Source organism: Mesoplodon mirus, assembly GCF_964341445.2.
Source record: "Mesoplodon mirus genome assembly, chromosome: 18".
Classification (NCBI taxonomy): Eukaryota; Metazoa; Chordata; class Mammalia; order Artiodactyla; family Ziphiidae; genus Mesoplodon; species Mesoplodon mirus.
In genome coordinates, this window is record NC_138994.1 from 21057631 (window position 1) to 21083316 (window position 25686).

The following is a 25686-nucleotide window of genomic DNA, read 5'->3' on the forward strand; positions in this document are numbered from 1 at the left end:
GGAATTTGGATGACGTTTCTCTGAGATAAATTTAGTTCTGGCTAATCCTGCTCCCCCCACCCCCACAATCTGAAGCTAGTTTACTGCTGAGCAAGGTCAGAGCACAAGAACATAATTTCTGGCTGCCTTGTACGTGACTACTAGCGAGTGTGCCTAGTTAGCTTACCCCCATACTTGTCTTTTGTGGACCAAATGGTATGAAAAGAGACATGGGGCAAGACTAAAAAGTAAATAAATCTAGTTATTTTAACAGACGTCACCAGTTACACAGCCCCATGGGTGTCCTCACCTTCAGTTCAGTCCCTTTGAAAGTTTATACAGTTATTCATAAACATTTTGGACCTCCCCTTTTCAGAATTGCTCCTAGAGCCCAAAGCACATTCCTTAAATATTTAAATATTTGAGGGCGTATTTGACTTTGGCTGCAGTCAATTATCTTTCCCAGCCACAGCCGGGGAATCCCATTTGGATCTCAAAATTGTAGCTGCAGCTACAGAAAGTCATGGGACTAGTAGTTTTACATGTATAATAAAATGTTTCTTAAAATCCAAGAGGATTGTGAATGTGGATGTGTGAATGTCTATGTTTTTTTCAACTGGCATCACTGACATAAATGCAGAGATTCTCTGCGTGATTAGTCTGGGACCTAAGCATGCATTGGATGGGTACATGTCAGGTCAAGTCAGCTCTGCGAAGGTTCAGTTGTGTTTAGGGGTGGGGTCAGCACCTGTGGTGGGATAATGTCTTCCTGATATTCCTAAGTGCCTATGGGGATAATGATAGACACAGGGAAAGGGAAATAGGGCACAAAGAAGAGAACATGGAGAGAGAGACAAGGCAGGGGCTTTGATAACATGGCAGTGGGAAGGGGTGGATAAATGGATCAGCAACAAGACTTTGGGTCTTACTCAGAAGCACTGCTTCCAAGCAGTCCTCCCAGGATTAGGGGAATGGTTTGTGTGATGGTTAATTTTATGTGTCAGTGTGACTGGGCCACAGGGTTCCAGATGTTTGGTAAAACATTATTCTGGGTGTTTCCATGAGCGTGTTTTCGGATGAGTATAACATTGAAAGCAGGTTGCCCTCCCTATTGTGGGTGGGCCTCATCTGATCAGTTAAACGCCTGAACAGAGCAAAAAAAGTTGACCTTCCCCTGAATAAGAGGGAAGTCCTCTTACCTGACTGCCCTTAAGCATGGGCATCATTTTTGTTTTTGTTTTTTTTCCTGCCTTAAGATTCAGACTGGAACATTAGCTCTTTCTGAGTTTCAAGCTTGCTGGACGTCAGACTGGAACTACCCCGTGAACTCTCCTGGGTCTAAAGCTTGCAGATTGCAGATCTTGGAACTTGTCAGCTTCCATAATCATGAGAGCCAATTCCTTATAACAAAACTCAGATATAGATATAGAGATAGAGATATATTATAGCTATAGCTATAGATATATTATAGATATCGATTACAGATATAGGTATCCTAATGGTTCTGATTCTCTGAAGAAGTGACTAATACAGTTTGGCTACTTATAATGACCTTGTATTCTGGAGTTTTGCAGACCTTGCCCTTCATAAATCTCCATCACCACGTTAACGAATCCTGACAGATGAGAAACTGATCTCAGTCAGAAGTGGGTGCGGGGAGCAGGGAGACCGGCAGCAGCTATGGTGGCTGCGTGTCTGTGCCTGAGGCTCCCGGGATTAGCACGGTCCGCGGTGGCTGGGGACAGACATCTGATCCGGAAGAGCCCTCTCCTTCCTCACTCTCACCCTCTGCACCTCTCTTCTGCTGGGGATCCTTACGGATTTGTAAACTCTTAACCGTGGAAACGAATGCAGCTGCTCTTTGCAGTTGTTTGTGAAACTGAGTTAAAGGGAGGTCGCTGTGGTGCTGCAGGTGCACTCGTTAGACACATCGATGCTGTGTAATTAACCTCATTTCCATGTGAATGTCCACGGTTGGGCGTTGCTTAGAGAACTCACGCCATGATCATTACACTGACAGTCAATCCAATTAGACAGAGGTTCCCACACTTAGACAAGGATCAGGACAAACCAGAGGGTAGGCCCCTCTCAAGGTCTCTGCTTGAATGTCTCAAAATAAACAACTGTGGCCTAATCAATTGTAAGGCAGGCCAGAGGAACACGCCAAGGCGCTACTTATGTGTCTGGAGCCCAGTCCCAGGGGCTGCTGAATAGAGTCTCCTGTGTCCACACTTTCAGTACAGTTGGGGGAAGGAGGTCTGGTGGCTACCCTCCACCCTCTCTCTCATCACAAACTCCGTTTGTCCAAAGAGATATAAAATGGCTTTATTTTGCTTTATTTTATCCCCTTTATGTTCTTAGAACAGTTAGGAAAAAAAGAAAAAATCCACGCATGCTTCGCAAAGAAAGTTGGTGGAGCTGGCAAAGGTTTTCCACAATATTTTAGCAGAGCTGCAGCTAGAGGGCACCATCAGGGATATTTTCCCTGCATGTCCCAGATTTATTGACTTTTTTTTCTCCTAAAACTCTCTAATGCTGCAGATGGGACACCTTGTTCTAAATGTTTTGTCGTAAGGTATGTGCTATGCGTGTCCATCCTTTCTCAAGTTTGCAGTCAGTTCCTTGAAGGTAGACAACATGTCTTAGAATTCTGTTAAGTCCTCAGAGGTGGTTAGCACCATGCTGGCCACTTCAGGGGAGCCCAGTAACGCATGGGGTGTAACCGACTAGATGGAAAAAACCACGGTTTGTCAAATAATGGCAAGAATCTACCCAGGCTTGTATGTAAGTCTCTACACGGAACACATCCGTGACTGCACCTCAAAAAATGCAGATTAAAAATAAAGGAAGTTGGAAAAAAGCAAAAAGTTAGGTAATAAACTACAGTCCCTGAAAGAATGAAAGCACATGATATTTTTGTGCTAAACATTACAAACTGGCTACTGAAAGTGTAATCCATGGACCAACTTCATCCGTAATCACCTGGAGTTTGTTAGAAATCCAGAATCTCAGGTCCCACCCCAAACCTACTGAGTGAAAACCAACACTTCATGAAGGGCCCCAGGTGCTTCTTACACACATTCAAGTTTGAGAAGCACTGACTTAGCTCCTAGTCAGCTCAGCATTGGGTGTCTCACAAGACTGCAGAGCTGTCCTGGCTCCTCACGGCTCTTGTTAATTGTTCTTTTCCTTTCCTCATCTTCTGCCACCACTCTATAACTTTTCTTTCTTATCTCTTTTTTATTTAAACCTGAGACCATATTTCAGAGAAATCGATTTGGTATCTCCCCCTCTTTTTCTCCATTACTTTCCTGTGTCTGTACCTTCTTTCTTAGACTTCTGTACTGAATTCAGGGGTTCCTTCTTCTAGGAAGTATCTCCAAGTCTTTCAGGCTGGTTCAGTGCCACATATTTTTCTATTTCATTAATAGCACTTACTAGATACTATAAACACTTATATTCTTATTTAAATGGCTGCCGTCCTCATTAGACTTAGAAAACACAATGATTAGCATGGCACCTGGCATATCAACGATTGTAGGGTGGGTGAAGGAAGGAAGAAGGCCCTTTGATTCCAAGCCTGGGATGCTGCACGTTCCACAGACAAATTAGTGTTCTTGGATGTTTTGATTGGCTGTAATATTTTCTTTCCTTCTTTCATGGATTCAAATGTTGACTTCAGGAAAAGATGTATAAAGTATAGCCTCTGTCCTCAAGGAAATTAAAAACTCATAGAGTTAGGCTCCAAATTTATTATTTTTTTAGAGTTTTGGCAGGGTTTCTCAAAGCTAGCTCGCTATATATTGAAATTATTTGTGGAGCTTTTAAAAAACACTGATTTCTAGGACCCACTCCAGAACAATTAAAATGGAATCTCTATAGATGAGGCCCAAACAGGCGTTTTTAAAATCTCTCTAGGTGATTCTAAAGCACTTTTGGGGGGGAGTCACTCATCGAAAAGATTAGTAGGAGTTAAACTATTATAATTAAAATAAGCTTGGACAGTAGTTTCTGACCATGCATCTCAGAGTTTGAGGGGTTCCATGGCTTGTGTCTCAGAGCCTGTGCGTCTCACAGGGTGGGCTCAGGAGGAAGCTGATTGGCTCTGGACTCCTCTCCCCTCTCCCCTCTCCCCTCTCCCCTCTCCCCTCTCCCCTCTCCCCTCTCTCCTCTCTCCTCTCCCCTCTCCTCCACTCTTAACTTGAATAGCATCAGTTTTAAGGCTTGATGCATTCGATTTCTCTGAAAGATTTCTTTGAAGAAAGGATTTTGCTGCTGTTGGGGAAAAAAAAAAAAAACCCTCAGAAGTAGTTATGTAGAGAATATCCAAAGATGCTATACTATAAATTAATTTATCACTTCCATTTGTATTGTTTTCCTTTGTCACTCTTTTGATTCAGGATGTTGTGTTCTTAAAAGAACAACTGCCTATCCCATCACTCAGCTCTTGAGAGCTTATGGGAGGTTTAAATGACCCTTTCTCAGTCAGTGGTTTGAAGGAAAAGAATGCAAAGAACTGAGTTGATGTCAAACCAACAAAATGGTTCAGTGTAAAAACAGAGAATTAGGAATTAAATAATAATAACACAAGGTAGTTCATAAGCTATTCTATTTTTATTTTTTTCTATCAACAGTTAAGCAACCATTATATGTAAAGTACGAAACTGACTTTAAATATACAGTCTTATATATCATATTATATAACTGATGTTATATGATGTACATATATACAATATAACATGTATAATATATAGTATGTGTGCACAATCTAAGCACAGTTGACTGGAAGTGAGGCTCTGTCCTACTGAGAGGAGGTATTTCCAAGAATCATACTTCCTCCACATTTCTTTCAGATACTTTTTTGTTTTGTTTTGTTGTTGTTGTTGTTACGCGGGCCTCTCACTGTTGTGGCCTCTCCCCTTGCGGAGCACAGGCTCCGGACGCACAGGCTCAGCGGCCACGGCTCACGGGCCCAGCCGCTCCGCGGCATGTGGGATCCTCCCGGACCGGGGCATGAACTCGTGTCCCCTGCATCGGCAGGCGGACTCTCAACCACTGCACCACCAGGGAAGCCCCAGATACTTTTTTAAAGAATATTTTTGAGATATCTGAACCAAAAATGGCAGAAGTTTTTAAACTCTTGGTAGTCAGTAAAATGTGATTGTTGCGTGATTTTCTAGATAGTTAAAATAAATAACAAAATAAGAGAAACAACCAAGGAAGATTTATACTGGCATAATATTGTTAAAAAAAATTTTAAATCAGACCAGCCATGTTTATCCATCTAATGTGACGACGGTCAGTTTCTGGCTGACTGAAAGTCTGTAAACTGCTGTTGAGCCTCTCCACTTGTTCTGTCTGTGGGAATACTTTTCTGTAGGACAAGCCAAGGCAAGTCTAGGGTGATTGCTGTACAAGAGTTTAGGACTGACTGTAATTTAGGAAAGTCCAAACTCCCAAACAGGCAGTGCAGTGCATGCCCGTTAGGAATGAGAAGCATGGCATATGATGGATGTTCTCTGTTTCCCCCTCCCTAGTAACTTGTTGGCCTGCTCCTCCATACTTTCATGCCCCAGAAGGCAGCCCTTATAGTGAACTTAAACAACTGGAGCACCGTTGTCCTCTGGAAAAGTATATTAAGTCAGAAACTCAAGTATCCTATTAAATTTGATAATTCTTGTAAGGTGACCATATCCCCAACAAGGCTCAAAGGTATTCTGCAGCAATACCTTTAACTTGGGACTTAAGCCATGGTGAGTGTGAGGTCCAATTACTGAAAGTACTAATTACCTTCATAAACTAGTTGGGGTTCGGGGCGGGAAACCTAAGGGTAGATATAATTTAGTTTCTTTCCATTGGTGCATGTAAGGCCCAACCTGGGAAAATATAAGCTAAGCATCAAGTCTCAGTTGGTCCTAATATTTCTTTCCTGATCCATAATTGCTAATTCACTTAAGTAAAAACAATATTTGGTCTCACAGGTGCCAACCCAAGTAAGCTATTGCTTTGCTTGGAGTGGCTGAAAAAGTACAATTACATCACTGTCATGAGTATTTCTCCTTCTGCAATTAACAGAATGCAATTAACATTTGGAAAATGACTTGTTGCTGGATAATCTCTGTCTCTTAGATGTAGGACAAAAATGTCAATAATAAGACATACATTTCTGAAAGCACAGAACTGTATCACATAGAGACCTGGTCTTGATATAAAAAAAGTCAGTATTAATCATAACTTTGGCCTGTTTTAACTGAAACATCCTGATACCTCCTACTGCAATAATTTGTGAGTGCATTGTGTCTGCTCGTCCACTCGATCCAAAGAAACATCCACTCTTTCAGGAAGCAAATTCCCTCAAACAACAGCTGCTCCTATTAGTACACTTACGGTAGAAGGTGTTATATTGCCTTTAGCACATGTCCCTAAAAGTCTGCATTTTATAAGGTGTATCACTTCATATGATAATTGGATCTGAAGTAAGATTGAGCAATAACACTAGTATTAGTTCCTGGGTAATAAAGCCATTTTGGAATTGGCATTCACGGAGAGGGAGCCAACATTTTAAAACAAGAATGTTTAAACAAGTTTGCTGGCTCTATTTTTAGACTAATACATTTATGTCTGTATTAAAACTCTGCATCTCTCATTATGAAATAAATCGGGTATGAATTATGCATATGAAATTCTTTAAGAGCAATTAATTAGGAGAAAACAGACACTTTATTTGAGGAATGGCCACATGAACATATATATATTTTTCTAACCATAGCTTTGCTCTCTCATTGCTGGGTGATCTATCTATGTCCAAGTCTGTCTAATCTATGCCTATACTTGTATTAATAGGTAAATATACATATATATATATATATATATATATATATATATATATACTATTTTAAAACAAAAAACCTAAATTCAATGTCATGAGTAGGAGGAAAAGTGATGACTTTTTAATTTCTTGTAATTACTTCATTATGTTCAGGCAGACAGTGAGAGCCAGCCTTCCACAGCAAATTCAAGTTCTGAATCAAATCAGAATAATTTACTGTATTAAGAAACCCTGTTCGAAGTACATTTATTCCTTGGCAAATCTGACACAAATGTTCAAAGCACATGGGCCAATTTTTTAGCAAAGTAATATACTTATAGCATTATTTAAACAAGGCTTTCTGTAGATGAGGACAAGCAAACGAGAACAGGAAACTTCATCACTTTTATTCTGCGTTGCAGACCAGGCATGTATCTCGTATTCGTGATCATGTATGTGTGTGATTATTGGTTAATGTGTGAATATTCACATTTGACCAATGGACTGAGAGTAAGTCTAGATGAGAACTGAAAAATTTATGCATAATCAAACAACGTCTCATGAACGGATTCATCTAGATACTTACTGCTGCGAAGGTAGGGTGGGGAGCCTTGTGTTTTATCTTCTCAGAAGCTCTAGGAAAGCCTTGGGCAAACATTTAAGGATTTTAAAAAGAAGCATGTTTCAATGATTTTTCAAACTTATTTTTGATGAAAGATTTTGAAGCTAATTCCAGCCATCATTTTACCTGTAAATATTTCAGTATTGTGTGCACATGTTTTTCAAGGCATTTAGTACCCTGGCAAATGCTTATGATATAATTCTAATGGACTATCCTAGCAGAGTATGGATTCTAATACTTAGGAAACATTGACAAATGGAAATTTGGAGAATCTGCTATTTCAGTGTTACCACGAGGATCAGGTTCACTTTGGGGGGAGACCAATTTTTGCAACGTGAGAAAGGAAACATACTTGCATGGAATCTTAGGTGATGCTTCCTATGAAACAGACATCTCCAAGTGAGAAACACGTAGGTAATATTTTCATATTTGCGGACTTTTATTGCTAATTTTGACAACGTCTTCCTCATTCCTGAGAAGCATTATTAAGAATAGCCCAGTATTGTTCACATGAACTATCAAAGTAGCCAATTACCTTACATGTGAATTATCTCCATCAACATATTAATCATTCATTCGTTTAACATTTTTGAGCACTTTTGATGCAGAAAACTGTATTAGGATCTAAGGAGGTAAAATAAAACATTGTTCCTGACAAAAGCACTTCATATTATAGTGGTTATCAGAAGCATATAAGGAAATTATTATGACACTGTGGGCTTCATTCAGTTGTATTAATCGTTATAGAAACAAATGGTAACACAAGACAGGATTTTGACTCGACCTGGAAAGGGGAGTCCAAGAAAATCTTCCCAGAGAGATGTCATAGCTGATTTCAAATATACAGTACAGCACCTTTCATACAGTACAGAGGCACGAAGTATTTGTTAAATTGATTTTCTTCTACAATAATACAAAATGTATAAATTACATGTTATAACCAAGTCCATATGCAAGATTTGCCTGGTTCAACATTTTTAAAATGTATTTTAAGATCAATAGCTTTGCAAATGGTTCAATGGGGTTTTCTCAGCATACATGATTTTAAATAAGGATATGGTCAAATTTTATTGTTAAAAGTGTATTGGCGGGCTTCCCTGGTGGCGCAGTGGTTGAGAGTCCGCCTGCCGATGCAGGGGACACGGGTTCGTGCCCCAGTCCGGGAAGATTCCCACATGCTGCGGAGCGGCTGGGCCCGTGAGCCATGGCCGCTGAGCCTGCGCGTCCGGAGCCTGTGCTCCGCAGCGGGAGAGGCCACAACAGTGAGAGGCCCACGTAACGCAAAAAAAAAAAAAAGTGTATTGGCTTTGGAATAACAAGACTGAAGATAGAAATTTACGATAGTGTTTTAAAAATGCAGTCAAAGGACATGTGATTATTTTGTCAATGAAGTGCTCTCTGTTGATTAATCCTAAACTCTAAACCTGGGACATTATACATTCTCATTTTGGTACCCTGGGTTCATCCTGACGTGCTCATTTTTCTGTGCACTAGGTTTGCAGCAGCTCTATTTTACCTCCCCAAGAAAGGGCAACAGCCGAACCTCATCATAACCCTGTGTCTTGTGTGTCGATTCTTGCATTAGTGACATGACATTTATTTGCTTGGTGAGCTTTTACCTGCAAGGTTAACAAGGTCAGTGCATGTCAAAAGCAGTTAGTTTCATTTGAGATTTATTTCCCTATGGATAGCCTTAAGATATTCAAGTTACTAATGAGGGCATTGAAGTTAGAGCTTAAGTATATTATTAGGAGAAGCATAACTACCTGGAGAATAGCCGTGATACATATTTCAGCCACATCAATACCCTTTTAGGAAGGCAGGAAGCATAAGTGTATGAGTGTGTGTGTGTGTGTGAGAGAGAGAGAGAGAGAGAGAGGAGAGAGAGAAACTCTTGTGTATGTATTCATGAACACAAAACCAAAGATCTATACTTTACTTTTTGATTTGTTGATCTTTCTCTAAGACAGAAAGTTCTGTGTTGGTTTTACCCTATTCTAGCACTAACTTTAATCTGTCTAAAATTATAAGATGATTTTATTCTTATTTAATCTACCGGGTTTGATCTAAATAGATCTGTCTACATCACTAGACTACACGCTACTAGGAGATGAAAGTGTCACTTTGGAATATTTATATCCCTTATTTTATCCCTTCATACCCTCCTTCTCTGTCCTTCACAGTCTTGACTTGCATACTGTAAACATTCAAACTTGAAACACTGTGAGTGGTGCTTCTCAAACTTTCTGTGCACGCAGAGTACCTGGAAATCTTGGTTCTGTGAAGATCTGGACTCAGGAGGTTTGGGATGGGGTCCATTTCTAACAAACAAGCAGGTCACGCTGATGCTGCTTAGCTGTGTTTTCAGGAGCAAAGGTCTACAGTGTACCCCACTCTGGGCTCCTTGATTAGCTCAGGTCCATTTCTACCATGAAAATGAAATCATTCATGAAAGGGAGTGTAATTGTTTGGGGTAAGATTTGGATTTATTAAGTTTGGGTGTTAATATGACTTAAAAATAATTCTATCAGGATTCACATATGAATATTAGTGTTGTTCCCTTCAAAACAATGACCAACTATTTTTCCAGCGTGTAAACTCTGCTTTTAGAATTGTCCACAAAGACTCAAAGATGAGGATGTGCTCATTCATTCACTCACATTATGATTCAACGAATAGCTAAGAAGTATCTAAAAAGTCCTAAGTGCTGTACTGAGGAACATGGGAAAGCTGATGTCCCTAAGTGCTCAGAGAGGAGACAAGTAGCAAACAAATAATTATGTTTGAACATAATAAATAAAAATGTGTGTGCTTTGAGTGTATATGTTTTCTGAAACCAAATAAAAGCCACTTAAACTCGGTATCAAGTCTGGTAATACAGTTTCTGATTGAAAATAAATGTGGCTATCAAGTAATGAAATTTTTTCTTGAATATCTTATAACTGAGTCAGCATGCACTTAGAGCTGTGTTAGGAATGGCTTATGGAATATGTATATAATGCCCCAAAATAACTTGTTTAAAGAAATCTAACCATGAGAAGCCGTGTAATTGTGGCAGAATTAACTCCATTGTTTCATATTTAAATACATTTATCTCACAAGCTATGGATTTGGATGCATGTGTGTCTGCACACACACATAATGTCTTATACCAAATTTAATAATATTTAATAGTTCATTCTATATAGTACTGGTTTATACAAATAAAAGACTAAACTTCAGGAATTCTTAACCCACACCTCATATATAGCTTAAAGGTGGGCAGCCATATAATTTACTATCCAGACTGAGATCCTTGAGAGTGGAAAGCAGCACTATTAATAGTTACTCCAGGGTAAGAAGCATATATGGGGACTATTCTGGGGAAACCAGGACATAAGGTCATCCAACAGAAAGGCCAAGAAATACTACATAAAAATATTCTCTGCTCTTTTAGCTTTTAGAATTAAGTTCCTAAAACGTTATATTTTTTCTGATTATATTTGAGAAACTTCTGTCTATATTTCAGAAAAAGGATGCTGTTGGGGGAGTTCTGAATCTTACTGTTTTTCCTTACTGTCCTAAGGAATGAATTTTGTCACAAAGTAGGGGTACTGGGGCTTTCTGTAGACAAAACTGCTTTTTTGGAAACAATAAGAAGGCTTGATAGGGGGAAAAAATCTCCTGCATTTAGCAATTTGTGCTTTGAATTTCGTAGTCATTCTTTGGAATATGAGTACTGGCTTAAAAGTACTCATTTCTTAAAAAGAAATACTTTTTTTTAGGAAAAAATCTACAGTTTTTAAAAGTTAGAGGATGCTTCTTAAGGATATATATATATATGAATATATATTTGATGGTTTAAGCAACCTATCTGGAAGACTCATTTGATCAGTGGTTATATTTTTTATATTTATGTGTGAACGGTTTTATGAATGCAGGGCATTATTTTATAATTTACAGCTGCATTTGGCCAGACATTCTTGAAAAGGGGTGGGGTATGGATTGTACAGCTCTTTCATTAAATCTTGAAAAAAATTATATTGAAATACATTGAAAGAAAGAAAAAAGAATAATTCACTTGGGTTTAATACTTTATTTCTGTGGGTATAGAAAGAAAAAACATGTTGAGGCTAGTTTTCCCCAGACTCTGAATACACAAAAGAATGAAACCTATATTTTCAATTGAAATTCAAATTTCAGTTGCAAAGTTGTTTTGCTTTTAGTTCTAAATGGCCTTGCCTTTTACAACCTTCTATTTGATACTAATTTTTCAGAAAATTAAATTTCCCTGTTATTTGAATTTTCTGTTTCTCTCTCTGCTGTAATGAGACTATGATACTTAAACAGATTATTTTTTACTTTTACTTCTGAAAAAGTGCTACCCTTATGTGGTTTCCTCTATTTAAAACAAAACAGATTAAATAAATGATTAATTACAAATACCAACACATAATTAACATCAAAAAGACTGTTGGTTGATGAAATCTTGTATTTCTAGTTGAAAATTTTCAGTTCAATCTCTCCTACTATTATTATAGTGCTTTTTTTCTTTTCAAGTGTCAGTACTTAGTCAGACTCTTGGGTCTTATTATCCTTTATCACTTTGTCATTTTTAATTATTTATACTTCAGATCTTCTTCTGTTCCTTAGAAATATAATTTCCTTTAACAAATGAAGCTGGTCAAATTTTGTCTTATTGTTTACCTAAAACTTTACTTTTCTTTCAACTTTTCTCATCTTCAAAATACTTTACAGTTTTGTTTTAACAATAGATTTGTGTACAGTGTATAATACATTTGCATTAGGCACACATGGGAAAACTATCCAAACTCTATATAATTGGTACTTTTAATTATGCGTAGTTCAGAACACATATCTCATAGACTCTGGTTTTAAAATTAGTTGAACATAAGAAAACTTGAAATGTGTGACTAAAACCATATTTTTTTTTAATTGAAAGAACTGAAAAAATAATAGTTTGGCGTGGCCTCTACCTTTGGTGTTAACTTCTATAGGATTTGGGTAGAAAGAAGTTTGTTCATCAGTCGACTACAAGCATTGTAAACTCTCTGAATTATTAACTTTGTTTTGTCTGACCCTTGGAACTCATTTTCAGTATTAGATTTTTATTTAAATTTAGTGAGATGATGCAGTAGCTTTTCACAGTTTTCCTGCTTTTCTGCCCTTTGTAGAGAAACTTACATATCACAAAAGATAATGAAATGTATTTATCTAAGAGGGCCGTAAGTACTTGAACTAGGAAGTTTTTTTTAATATAAAATTTTTAAAAACGACGACTTTCAAAGCATGGACAAAGAAACAGCTCTTAGTAATTTGCTCGAGTTGTTTGAGATTTGCCCAGAAATCCCTGGGAGAAAAGACACTACATAAGACTGTAAAAGTTAAACTTATATATGTTTGTTTATTATGTCATCCTAGTTATCCCAAAGTCAGGGCTCGGTTATTCCTCATCATCTGTTCTTGAACGAGGACCATTTTTATGCAGTTTGACCATTTACCTTGGAATACGTCCTTCAGTTAACAAGGATTCTATTTTGAAAAAGACAGTCTCCCTCCTGAAAGCCCCACATGCAGCCAGGTTAACAGACATGGTGTTTTTCTGGGCGCTGCAGAGATAGACAACAGCAAACCCCACTCGAGCGGTACAGGGCACGTCCTACAGGAGACGAGGCTTGTCTCCTTACCACCCTTCTCATTCTGACATGACCCTCCAAAATCACACCCTGGTCTGCACTCTGATAGCCTTAAAAGATAATATTCCCAATTTCCCAATCACTGAAATTATTCTTTCCTCTTTTTTTCTGCTTTAAAATACCCTTTATCCCGGCGTCCTTTCCTTGGAAGACTGTCCCTGAGGACGGCAATTAGCTAAGTGTTTCTTAGTTCTATCCGTGTCCCTGGTCAATATCACTTACATGGTATCCTAAATCATGGTTTGATCTTGATGATGCTATTTGAAAACATAACCTGTGTGTCTTGTGCTAGGCCTCCCCAGTGTTACAGTGATGTCTAGAACTCTTTATAGTTTTGAATATAGATGTGAAGTGTTAACTCCCTTGCTATTTTATTATGATTATTTTACTACTGTCTGTGGCAGTGAACTCCATGTATAATCTCTTTCCTCATCATTAATGAAACAATCAATCAATAGAGTCTAAATTTAGGAATTCCGTTAAATAGAAAACAGAGATACCAAATTGCATAATCAATTTTTTATGTTACCAGAAAATGCTGGACTAACTTTTCAGACTGTAATACTCATGACAATAAATGTACATTTTACACATCTGTCAAATACTACCTTTTATCCAAGGAGCTTTACAAACACAGATTAATTTTGCTGACACTCTGAAGCCAACTTCATTCATTTTGCAGGTGGGTGGCATATACCTTTATGATAAATTTATTTCTGAACATTAAATAAAATACACAGGAAATTCATGTGTCAAATTAAAATGTAGATTTTGACAGAGGAGGTCAGGGGTGGCATCTGAGACTCTGTATTTCTATCAAGCTCTCAGGAGATGCTGCTGCTACTGGGCAGCTGAGCCAACCCTCTCTGCCCACAAATTTATTCTGATTCTGCCAACCTCAGCGTATATATCTTTAGCTTGCGTGAGAGCCAGTAGCAATGTGCTGGTGTCTGGGGATTCAAGGATAATAATACCTGGTCGTTGCCATTAGGTACTCAAGTCAGGATGAAGCTTTGTGCATACAGCCAAGTAATTCCAGCTAAATTTTGTCAGTCAATGTGGAATGAAGACACTGTTTTTACTCCTGCATGGCTCCTCAAGCCTAACTGTACATTTGAGGCTGACTCTCTCTCTTTATATATATAAGGAATGAATTTTGTGCAAACTGGGGCCACATATACTGGACCAACTGGATGCCAACATTTCCTCCAAACAAGGCTACAGAGTTGAGAAATTATTCAAGATTAACCTAACAAGAATATTTAAAGGAAAAGAAAATCTAGTTGTCATGGTGGTCATGGACATCAAAAGGGAGCTATTGAAGAGGAATCTTTTGCAAGAAAACAGAGACTTTGCTCTGGGGGTTGAGGATGGATATAAAGCACCAGTATCTGCATCTTAGTAAATGATAAAGTGCTCGTGATGGTTAGTTATATATGTCAATTTGGCTAGGCTATGGTGCCCAATTGTTTGGTCAAACAGTAGTCTAGATATTGCTGTGAAGGTATTTTATTAATGATTAACATTTCTTTTTTCGTTATGCGGGCCTCTCACCGTTGTGGCCTCTCCCGTTGCGGAGCACAGGCTCCGGACATGCAGGCTCAGCGGCCATGGCTCACGGGCCCAGCCACTCCGCGGCATGTGGGATCCTCCCGGACCGGGGCACGAACCCGTGTCCCCTGCATCGGCAGGCGGACTCTCAACCACTGCACCACCAGGGAAGCCCAGTGATTAACATTTATAATCAGTTGACTTTAAGGAGAGGAAATGACCCTTGATAATGTGGGTGGGCCTCATCCAATCAGTTGAAGGCCTGAAGAGCAAAAACTGAAGTTTCCTAGAGAAGAGAAATTTTGCCTCAAGACTGTAGCATAGAAATCCTGCCTGCCTTTCAAGCCTGCCGAAATGACCTCAGATTTCAGACTCAAGTCTGCAACATCAACTCTTGCCTTGGTTTCTAGCCAGCAAGTCTGCCCTACAGAGTTTGGACTTGTCAGCCCCTGCAATTGCATAAACTCCTTAGAAATAAATATGTATATAATCTCCTATTGGTTCTATTTCTCTAGAGTACCCTCACTGATATACTGCCCACCTCTCCTTAACCTAAGTCTTAGGCTTCTTCTCCCTTCATCCTAATGTGTGATTGGTTTCCTTAGAATAAGTTAATTGAAATAATAACACTTAGGTTCACTAAGGAATGTGGTATCATTCTGCAAGTAGGGTACCTATTACTCTGCATGAGTGATTACTGGTCCCAGAACACCCCAGAGAGGTATAAGTCCTTGGGGGTATATTCAATAATTGGAGGAATGAAGAAAGATGAATGAGAAAAGATAAAATAATACGAAGAATTAAATAATCAACTGTTAAAGTATATAACCAAGTGTTTAGTATCAATTATAAGGGCTATAACTGTGTAACTATGGAAGGAGAAATCTAGTAGCACAATAGAATGGAGGATCGACTTGAGGCATAACATTGGCAAGGCTGGCATTCAGATACATAGGAGATTGTAGGGATTACGATATTTAAAGCAAGGGCAATAGTATGAGTCAAAAAATAGAGGTAAAAATGAGATGTTACTGATATAAAGGAAATCCAGACTTGTCAGATAATCATGCCTCAGGCAATATACACCTAGATCTTGAGCATCTGTTACATGTACAGAGATACCCCTCTGTGACTATGCAGAGAAAATATTTCATGACAGTTGGGCCTTCCAAGAGGGAGTGTGATTTTAACGTTTCACAAGAAGGTCAAGATTCAGCAGTTTTTTCATGGTAACCCAGCACAGAGTGATGTGATGGAAATTAACACCTTAAAGTGTGTGTGTGTGTGTGTGTGTGTGTGTGTGTATAAAACAGCCCCAGTTGGACATTTTAAAACCTCTGCTTCCTGCATCGTGTGACTAAGTGTGGTTAATTAAGCCAAGATCACTTTTTCCACTCCACCCATGCTTCATAAAAACCTGTTGTAATTTTTTTCTTGACTTATTAGCTCTTTTGTATTTTTCTTTTTCCATTTGCAAAAACAATAATGATTTCAAATGAAAAGACTTTCATATCAATAGGTGAGCTGATGATTTACTGATCCTTTTAACACTGTGAGAAGAGAAATCCATTACATGCTGGGGTGGGAGGGGACAGAAAGGAGGGCTCCTCACTGTGGTGTTCTGTATTTATAGCATTGGTTGGGCTTTGGCTCCATAAGAGGTTATTGGGGGCGGGTGGTAAATGATACTCATTTGTGCATATCAGCCATATTCACCAAGAAAAATGAAAAATTGATTTGTGGAATCCATTAAGATATAAGCATGGGACTTTAAAATTTCCTGAGTTTTAAAATGCATCATATTTTGCAATTTCAAAAGTATGTGTTCCAAGTGGTGAAATCCATGACTGAATCTGACCCATGAAATAAAACATTTAAACCAGAAACCTTATTTACTTTGGCTTAGTTTTGGCCTTTTTCTTTTATCTATCAATGAATCAATCAGTTAGCATTTTAGGGAGTCGACTCTGGGCCCAAGCTGGTGATGAGGCATATGGAAGACGTAAGGAGGACATGCATGTTAAAACTAACAAAAAACTTTGGGATTCAGTCCAACTCTTTTAGGGTCAACCCTTCTCTTTCCAGCTGCTCCCCCAAATATCACCTAATCCAATAACTACTTCTTACCTCGTGTTGCCAGATTTAGCAAATACAAATGCAGGACACCTATATTTATCTGGCGACTCAACCATCCACGCAGTCCTCATCATCAACACTTTTTATAGCTTTCTACTCTAGAATAGATTACTACAAAATAATAGCAAACACTGATAAATCTTAAGAATGAACATAGTATCTGCCAATGATTTTAGACTTGGAGTTAAAGTAGGAGCTTATTCAGTAATGTTAGTGGTAAAGTCAGCAAAATGGATAACACTTACTTTCTTTACCCTCTATTTCTTTTCCCCCTTTGACCCTGTTTCTTTATTTTTTTGCAGTATGCGGACCTCTCACTGTCGCGGCCTTTCCCGTTGTGGAGCACAGGCCCCAGACGCGCAGGCTCAGCGGCCATGGCTCACGGGCCCAGCCGCTCCGCGGCATGTGGGATCTTCCTGGACCAGGGCACGAACCCGCGTCCCCTGCATCAGCAGGCGGACTCTCAACCACTGAGCCACCAGGGAAGCCCAACCCTGTTTCTTTTAATTAACACTATCTTTACTTTTTAATGCTAATGAGAGTAAGGTGAGATTATAGTCTTTGCGGGACTTTTCAAGCTTCTCCAAACCAAATCCATTCCTTACCACATACTGCCACATTGCCTACACAGAAGCCAGGGATTTGAGAGATTAACTGACATCCAGTTGCAAAGACAGTACCAGAATCTTTTTCCGTTTCCCATTTTTCATGGCAAATAAGCTTCCGCTCAATTCCCTGGCACTCTGGCCCATGTATGGTTACAATCCCAGACTGTGGCAAAGGCAACTGCTGTTTTTTATGGACCATCTCAGAGCTCTTAGAGTCTTGGTTGTTTGGGTATGAGTTAGTCCTAACCGAAATTTTCAAAAATTTGTATTTCTGTAAAGGTAAAGTCATACTTTTAGAAATCAAAATATATTTTTTATTATCTTACAACCTCTGTCTCTCTCTCTGTTTCTCTCTGTCTCTCTCTCTCCTGTACCTTTGTTCTCTCCTCCACCCCTCCTTCTGAAAGTACTAGCCAGCTAGAACCTGCTTAGAGTGTGAAAATATTCACTCACCCAGGTATGACTACCAGGCTTTGGGAAACCTCTGCTGCCAGCCCAACAGCAAGGCCAGGGAAGTCTAGGGTTTCACTGACATTTGCTCACTTTTCAGTATATATAGGCCAAGCTAGGATTTCAGATGAAAATAGTGTGACACGTGGTCATATGTGCCCCAAAACCATGCCTGGACACATGGTTGATGTTTAGCTTTGCACTGTATTTGGAGAAGTATGCAGAGAATGGACTGTAAGTGCAGTGGTGATGGGCAACCTCAGGTGTGTTGGAGACCTCAGCAGTGGCTTCCCAAACCTTTCTAGCCAAAATGATATTTACCATCTGTTTCCAAATAGCATGGCCATTTGCATTTTAGATTTTTTCCCCCTAGAAGGGACCCTCATCTCCTGCAATCAGTATCTTATCGTTTCTTCAGTAGCACAGAATTGGCTTTGGAGAATGGCAGTTCCCAAGAGAATGTCCTGCTGACTTAGCAAGACCAAGGATTTTTAGCATGGTGTTTCTGGCTACATTGAACATGTGGAAACTAAGGTACTGGCCAGAGCTGTTTCAGAGGAAAAGTAAATGAATAACCACAGTATTCCTCCAAGTTGCTGAGAATTTAATGGACCATCTCTGTCATTACTCAGTCATGAGAGCTGATTGAACATCCTTAGATGATGATACTAAGGCAATTTTCTTAAGTACGAAGGAGCATTTGACTCTGGAGTCCTTATTCCAGAAATGGGTTTAAGCAGTTTTCTCAGTTGCTTAATGGTCTACTCAATTCTAGGCAGCATTCAATAAGTGATGTCAGGGCTCCAATGTGAAGACTTAATTTAGAGCTCAGAAATGCCTTTAGGGTTTCTAGGTTAGGATAATCAAAGGGTCTTTGTGAGTATGAGCACCAATCAGAATCACTTCTTTCCTTGTTCTGAGTATGAACAATGAGCAAAAAATTATACACCCTTGGGCTTCCCTGGTGGTGCAGTGGTTAAGAATCCGCCTGCCAATGCAGGGGACACGGGTTCGAGCGCTGGTCAGAGAAGATCCCACATGCCGCGGAGCAACTAAGCCCGTGTGCCACAACTACTGAGCCTGTGCTCTAGAGCCCACAAGCGACAACTACTGAAGCTCGTGTGCCTAAAGCCCATGCTCCGCAACAAGAGAAGCCACCGCAATGAGAAGCCTGCTCACCACAATAAAGAGTAGCCCCTGCTCACCACAACTAGAGAAAAACCCACACACAGCAACAAAAGACACAATGCAGCCAAAAATAAAAAATAAATTAAAAAAATTAAAAAAAAAACTATACACCCATTACTCTTCTGAAGGAAAGCATCTCCTTCCATGAAACCTGGGCTAACAGTCCTTTATACTCTGTTCAAAGGGAAAATGAAATTTCCTAAACATGTAGAACACTTTTTTGTTTTCTTTCTTGGAACACAGTATGTAAATACTTGAAAAATTACATTGGATGTTATGGAGGGTGGGGTATCTTGATTTCAAATGTCTCAAATCACAGGGTTGAAAACCTATAACAGACTATGTTGGTTAATTTTGGGGTGTTGTCCCTGATGATTTCCTATGTCAGAAGTTGAAGAAATACGAAGACTAAGGGGATATGGACTATTATGTAAGAGGTGGTGGTTTATGGTGGGATCCCAGGCCTGGGTGTGGTTTTGCTAGAACTACCTCCAGACAGGACTAAGGTGCCAGGCTGAAGCTAGCATTAGGACTGGCACGGTAGAATAAACAAAGCAGAATACTTTAGTGTTTGTGTTTTCAATGACTTGGCTACCTACCTTGTCCTTCTCCTTCCTTTCCTTCTTAATTCACGAGATTCCTGACTTCCCCACCAGGAAGACCTTTGAATTCTTCCTGGTGGAGACAGAAACCTTGTTGGTAGACAAGGAGATAAACAAACTAATAAAAACAGCAACAACACATAACTGGAGAAAGAAAGCAAATGTCTCCTGTGTGACTACTTTGTTACAAATTTTAGGTACTTGCATATGTAAATTCATGCAGTTTTCCTGAAAGCATCAGAGGCTGGTGTTTTAGGTGAAACTTAGAGAAGTTAGTTGACTGGTCCAAGTCACATAGTGGCTAAAAAGTGGGATTGGGTTTCAGATCCAGGTCTGTTTACTAAGACTGTCTACCCGTCTACAAAATTATACTTAAGTGTAGTGAAAATGGCATTTCAAAAATTCTACTTAAAGAGATATATGTACATTTTTCATAAACCCCAATTCATCGCTTCATTGTCCCATCTCTCTTTAAAAGAAATAATTTTGCTCAAGGGACAAGAAGCAAAGGACTTTGATATGGTCTTTTTTTAAGTCCTGAAAATAAACTCTTGAGAGGAGCGGGAAGGAATGGATGCAAGTTCACATCAATGATAAGCCTTAACTGTTTCCACACTAAGGGTGATAATGATCACACAGACCAATATTGGGATCATCACTGTGTGTCAAGCATCGTGCTATATTCTCTATATGCGTTGTCTCATTTAACCTTCACAATGACCTTATGAAGTATCTACCATTAATTAATTAATTAAAGATAGGTCAATTAATTCATCCATGGGCATGTAGTCACATAGGTTTATCTGAATCCACATGTTCACCCTTCACCACTATATGCTGGATTATGCCCTTTACATTTGAATAAAACTAATAATGTTCAGCTTAATTTATCAATGGCATATGATTTCAGAGAGATCTCCATGAGCACTTGATAATTTCTTTGTATTTTGGCACTACCATCAAAATCAGCAGAGGCAATCATATGCCTCGGCCTTAAAGGATGCCAGGTCTTACCTAAGAAAATACATGTTAATGGAAAATCAGCTGTTGGACTTAGAATGAATTGACTCATCTTAGCCTATTCTTTTGCCTGCCGTTTTAGTGAATTAGGCAGACTGAGTATGTGGTCTTGGGTTTGTTTTTAATTTTTGTATACTGATGTCTCCACTTAATAGTGATACAGAGAGGAGGGCAATGGGAGGAAAATGGGGACGTATTATTGACAAAGTACAGATGAGTAAAGACAATGGTAGGTGAAATGTTTGTTGGCAGAAGGAATTTTGTGCTTGTCTCCAAGGACGAATTCAGAGAACTTAAACCAATACACTCAAAGTATAGAATTTCAAACTAAGAAGTGGAAGGCAGAAGAGAACAGAATTTCTTAAGATCTTCTGTGTTGTGTCTACTTTAAATGTATGCTTTTACCAGGTTGACATTGTTTTACTCAATATATAGTCTCTAATATTGCAGGTCAAGTCTAAGTAACTTGCCTAATGTCACATTTTTAGCGAGTGAAATATCTCAGATTCAAAAGCATGATCTTTCCAACTATAAAACTCATGATCTACTTAATACTCCATGTTGCCAGACATGTTTCAGCAAACATTTTAAAGTTTGCCTTATATGTAAGAAGTTATACGTAAAGTGCTGCTTTTTGGATGAAATTGCCTATTACCAGAAAAAAATATTTAAAATAAGATTGTCTATCTGTTTGGGAGATTTGAGTGCTCATTTGTTGAGGGCAGGGGCTGTTAAAAATGGTTTCCAGAGAGAATTTTTAGATCTCTAGGAATTGGATTCTGATTAGGAATCTAGTGCTGAGATTGGAAAGAATAGTGGCTTAAACAACAAAAAATTCTTTTTCTCTTAAAAAAAAAAGCAGTCTGGAGGTAGGCAGTCTACATATTAGACTGTATGCTCAAGTCTTCAGAGACCCAGTTTTCTCTCCTTTTATCTCCCTGCTCCTTTAATCTCTGAGTTCCTTAAAGTGTGAGGTTTCCATAATTAAGTTCATCTCACACGCCAGGATGACTACTGGAGTTCTAACCACTGGTTCTTTACTCTGGACAGGAAAGAGAAGGAAGTTTGAGAAAGGTGAAAGGGCAAATGCCAATTATCTGCCCCCCTCTTCGGGGGCTTTCTCAAAAGCCTCAAACACAAATTCCAAATTATGTCTTATTGGCTACCCTTAGCAACAAGGGATTTTGCAAATAAAGTCTTTTGGCTGGGCACCTTGCCACACAGATTATATTTGGGGTTCTGTTACTCAGAAAGAATGGGATAATGGCTATTGGATAAGCTACTTGAAGTATTAGCCTAGCCACAATTAGCTAATCAGGTACTTGCTCCCAGTGGCAGGACTTCCAATATACGTTCATTAAAATAACATCCTCCTTGCCATGTGTGGTCTGGGATCATTAACAAATAATTGGATCAGCTGCCCACTCAAGGGAGAAGCCATGGAACAGTAGGCTTTGGAGAGTGTGTGTTTGAAACCATGCCGTCTGAGGACTGTCACCATGGATTGGGAAAAGAAGGAATGACTCACAAATGTTAATAGAGCTTAGTCATTGCCCTTCTGGATCTGTGTAAACCATGTACGAATCAACCAAGAGAAAGACAGCTATGTGAAGCTACATTCCCCATGGGCTCCAAACCAGATTGAGAGTCCCCACCCAGGCTTCCTTCTAGCTCATTTCTAAGTATTGCATTTAAAAATATTTATTTTACTATGAGCAAATAATCATGTGATCAAAAGACTAGAAGGAACCCAGGATAATTTTCTAGTGGACGCAGGACCACATCTATACTTTCCCCAGGGAGCTTTACAAAGTAGGTGTTTAGTCAATCACCCTCCAAACTCTTAAGAGTTTGGACTTATTAAACGATTTAAGAGTTTTATCCATCTACCCTTGAGTTAGTTTTAACAACCCCAGAGATTTTTCTGTCTTTCTCGTCCCCGACTCCTAGTTCCTTCCAAGGTTTGTGACAGTCTCGCTAGAGGCAGAGGCGTGGTTTGAATTGCCATCATGCAGCCTCCCCTCCAATCAGCCATGTTATGGTGGAACTTTTATTGGTCATAAACTTTTTTACTGGCTAGATTAATGTGATTGAAAGCATCACACCCAGTAAATACTGTCTGCTATTTGCTTTAGCAATACCTGTGGAAAAGGGCAACTTGGGACCCAGGCACCGTGGAGCTGGTGAAACCATTGGCTGTGCAAAACTCACTGGGGGCCCCTTTGACTGATGACCAGAAGTTGCTCTTAGAGGGAGGTCTGCCCAGCAAGAGGCTCCATTGGTGCATGCCACTGCCATGTGTAGCCATGATTCACTTCACTGACTATCAAAGCTTTCTACAACTTTGCTTGCTGACTTTTGACCAGAGGTTCCCTTTCAACACGAGGAAAATCTGCCTAGAGAGAGAAGGAGAGAAAGCACATTACGGGGAAATAAATGGCAGCCGTGTTTCTGGCGGTCTTGGTTTTATTGCCCAAGGAGCTTCGGCTTGAGTCTGCCCTGCGGTGTTGCCCAGTGGATGTGTATTGTGGCATTTTATGGAGCATGGTTTATATCAGCATGGATTATTATAACAACAACAAGGGGGATATTCAATAAAACCTTGTTTGATGGCAAATGCTCCACACAAAACACCCCTCATAGGCCAGAGAAATGAGTGGACTGTTTATAAAAGCACTACCCTCAGAAATCTGCTTTCACAGAAAACCGGTCTCTGAAACAGGTTTTGAAAGAAGGTGTGGGATCTGGGAGCCTATGGTCCCCATCTGTTCTCTCCCCTCTGACCCTTTGTTGTTTGACGACCCGGTCATGACCCTGTATTTGGTGGGGTAGATGGTCTGTAAAGATGTCCGTGCAGCTTCGTCCTCATGCCTCCCAGCAGTGCCTGAAGCCCTCTTGCTCCTTCCTTCCTGGAAGAAATGCCAGAATTTCACTTCAAAAAAAAAAAAAAAGTTAGAAAAGAGAAACCAAACAGCGAAAGTGCCAGATTGCTAAGGGGATCCAGGATTGAAATACAGCCTCAAAAAAGTCACATGTACATAGAGAAAACCCAAAATTTTCCCTAAATCCAACCTGGAACATTTATCTGTCTGGCTTTCTTTATTCTCAGGCCAGTTTTTAACCGTTAGATGACTTACAGTTGTAATGCTGGCAGTGGCTAGGTTAGGTGGTAGCTGGAGGGGATTCTCTTTTTAAATTCAGTACCTTGGGTAGGTGGTGTTGGCAAGGCAGTAGTGTCCCGTTGATGCCAAGTCTGAAGAACCAGAATGCCTTTCCTGGGCTGGAGTCCTATGGATCAGGGTCTGGATATGCAAGTTATGAAGGGAAAGAGAACTTGATGTGAAAAGACTAAAACCATGGTGAAGAAAGGTGAAAGGGGTTAAAAAAGGAAAAGAAAAAGACAGAAGTCATGAAAGATGTAAGAAAAAGAAAGAAAAAGTGACTTACAAAAATAGAAAGATTGAAGGGAGTAAGAAAATGATAAGGAGAAAAATAAGCAGTAAGTTGCTGGAAAATATAATTGAAAATCAAAAACATCTTTGGCTTGAAATCACGAAGTTGATTTCATAAGTGCTCCGGATAGTTTTGAAATATGTGGCTCCCATTTTCTCCTCATGCCCTGTTCTTCTACAGTCATGACCAAGCCTTAGCACCAGAGATGCTGTGGGTGCGCAGCTTGGGTTTGTGAACAGGAAGCGCCGTACAACAGTAACGTGAATTTCCAGCCTATTGATAGAGCGGAGGGAAAGGCCTGGATGAATCACAGAAACAGACTTTTACATGAAACGCCATCCAATTCACTACCAGCCAGTTGCTCTAATCTCAGCCGAATGTGCAGTGTTTATTTTTCCAAGAATGGGGCCCTCTATGACTCACGGTACTCAGATGCTACTTACTAATGGACCCTTGTACAAGTCAAGAATGTGACACACAGCGAGACACGCAGCTTAACAATCACAAACAACAGCACAGTTAATGGGGGGCGAAGCTTCGGTGACATGCGTCACACCAAAGAGCCGACTCCTCTTGTTCCCTGAGGCCACAGATGAAGGCTCTCTGGATTGTGTAATGATGATAAAATATTGCCATCTGTTGGCATCCTGTGTAAGCAGGCTCTGACATACAGAACAGTGATGTTTTTCCAGACTGCCTCTCACATTTCTCCAAGGAAAGGATGTGTGAAAAGCATCGGGGAAAGAGCAGAACATCGCAGCCTGACCTTATAGGAAGAGAAACATTAACAACATTCTGAAAGTTCAAACCTAGAAGAGAACAGACTGTAGCACGTTGGTCTAATAATCTCTTACCTCAAGGCATGGCAGTAGTTAAACCCACGGAAGGTTGCTGACACTCAGCTAGATGGATCATAGGGTTTTGTTTCAGATATGTGGTCTAATGATCTTGGAGAACATGCACTCCTCCTCACAAAGGGTTCAGAGAGTTTTTAATCCAGAAGGACCTTTATTTATTGCCAGAGAGTTAAAGGCAAGGATGTTGAGCTGTAAAAATCACACATATTATGGGTAACATTGTACATTACAATAAGCTAAAATATCCTCTACTTTAATTATCCATAAATTCTGGATAAACATGACAAAATTGTGTTTCTTTATTTTTTTCTGAACTTGAAAAATACAGAAGAAAATTGTCTTGTTGCAAAAACAAAGTGGAAACTGAAAACCAGAGTAATAATCATGAGATGCTTCACAAGTCTAGAGAGATTTTTATTTTTAACATCTTTATTGGAGTATAATTGCTTTACATGTTGAGTTAGCTTCTGCTGTATAACAAAGTGAATCAGCTATATGTATACATGCATCCCCATATCCCCTCCCTTTTGCGTCTCCCTCCCACACTCCCTATCCCACCCCTCTAGGTGGTCACAAAGCACGGAGCTGATCTCCCTCTGCTATGCGGCTGCTTCCCACTAGCTATCTATTTTACACTTGGTAGTGTATATATGTCAATGCTACTCTCTCACTTCGTCCCAGCTTACCCTTCCCTCCCTGTGTCCTCAAGTCCATTC

General features: G+C 39.6%; 1 long non-coding RNA gene across 2 annotated transcripts; it reads right to left on the bottom strand.

The window, feature by feature from the left end:
- Positions 1 to 23329: 23329 nt before the first annotated feature.
- Positions 23330 to 25022, bottom strand: LOC309793591. Of its 2 annotated transcripts, none has more exons than XR_014291931.1 (3): positions 24968 to 25022; positions 23865 to 23962; positions 23330 to 23569 (listed from the first exon to the last, which is right to left on the bottom strand). It is a non-coding gene; the product is annotated as an uncharacterized lncRNA (long non-coding RNA). The 2 variants fall into 2 exon arrangements; XR_014291932.1 differs by lacking the exon at positions 24968 to 25022 and adding an exon at positions 24108 to 24222.
- Positions 25023 to 25686: the final 664 nt, after the last annotated feature.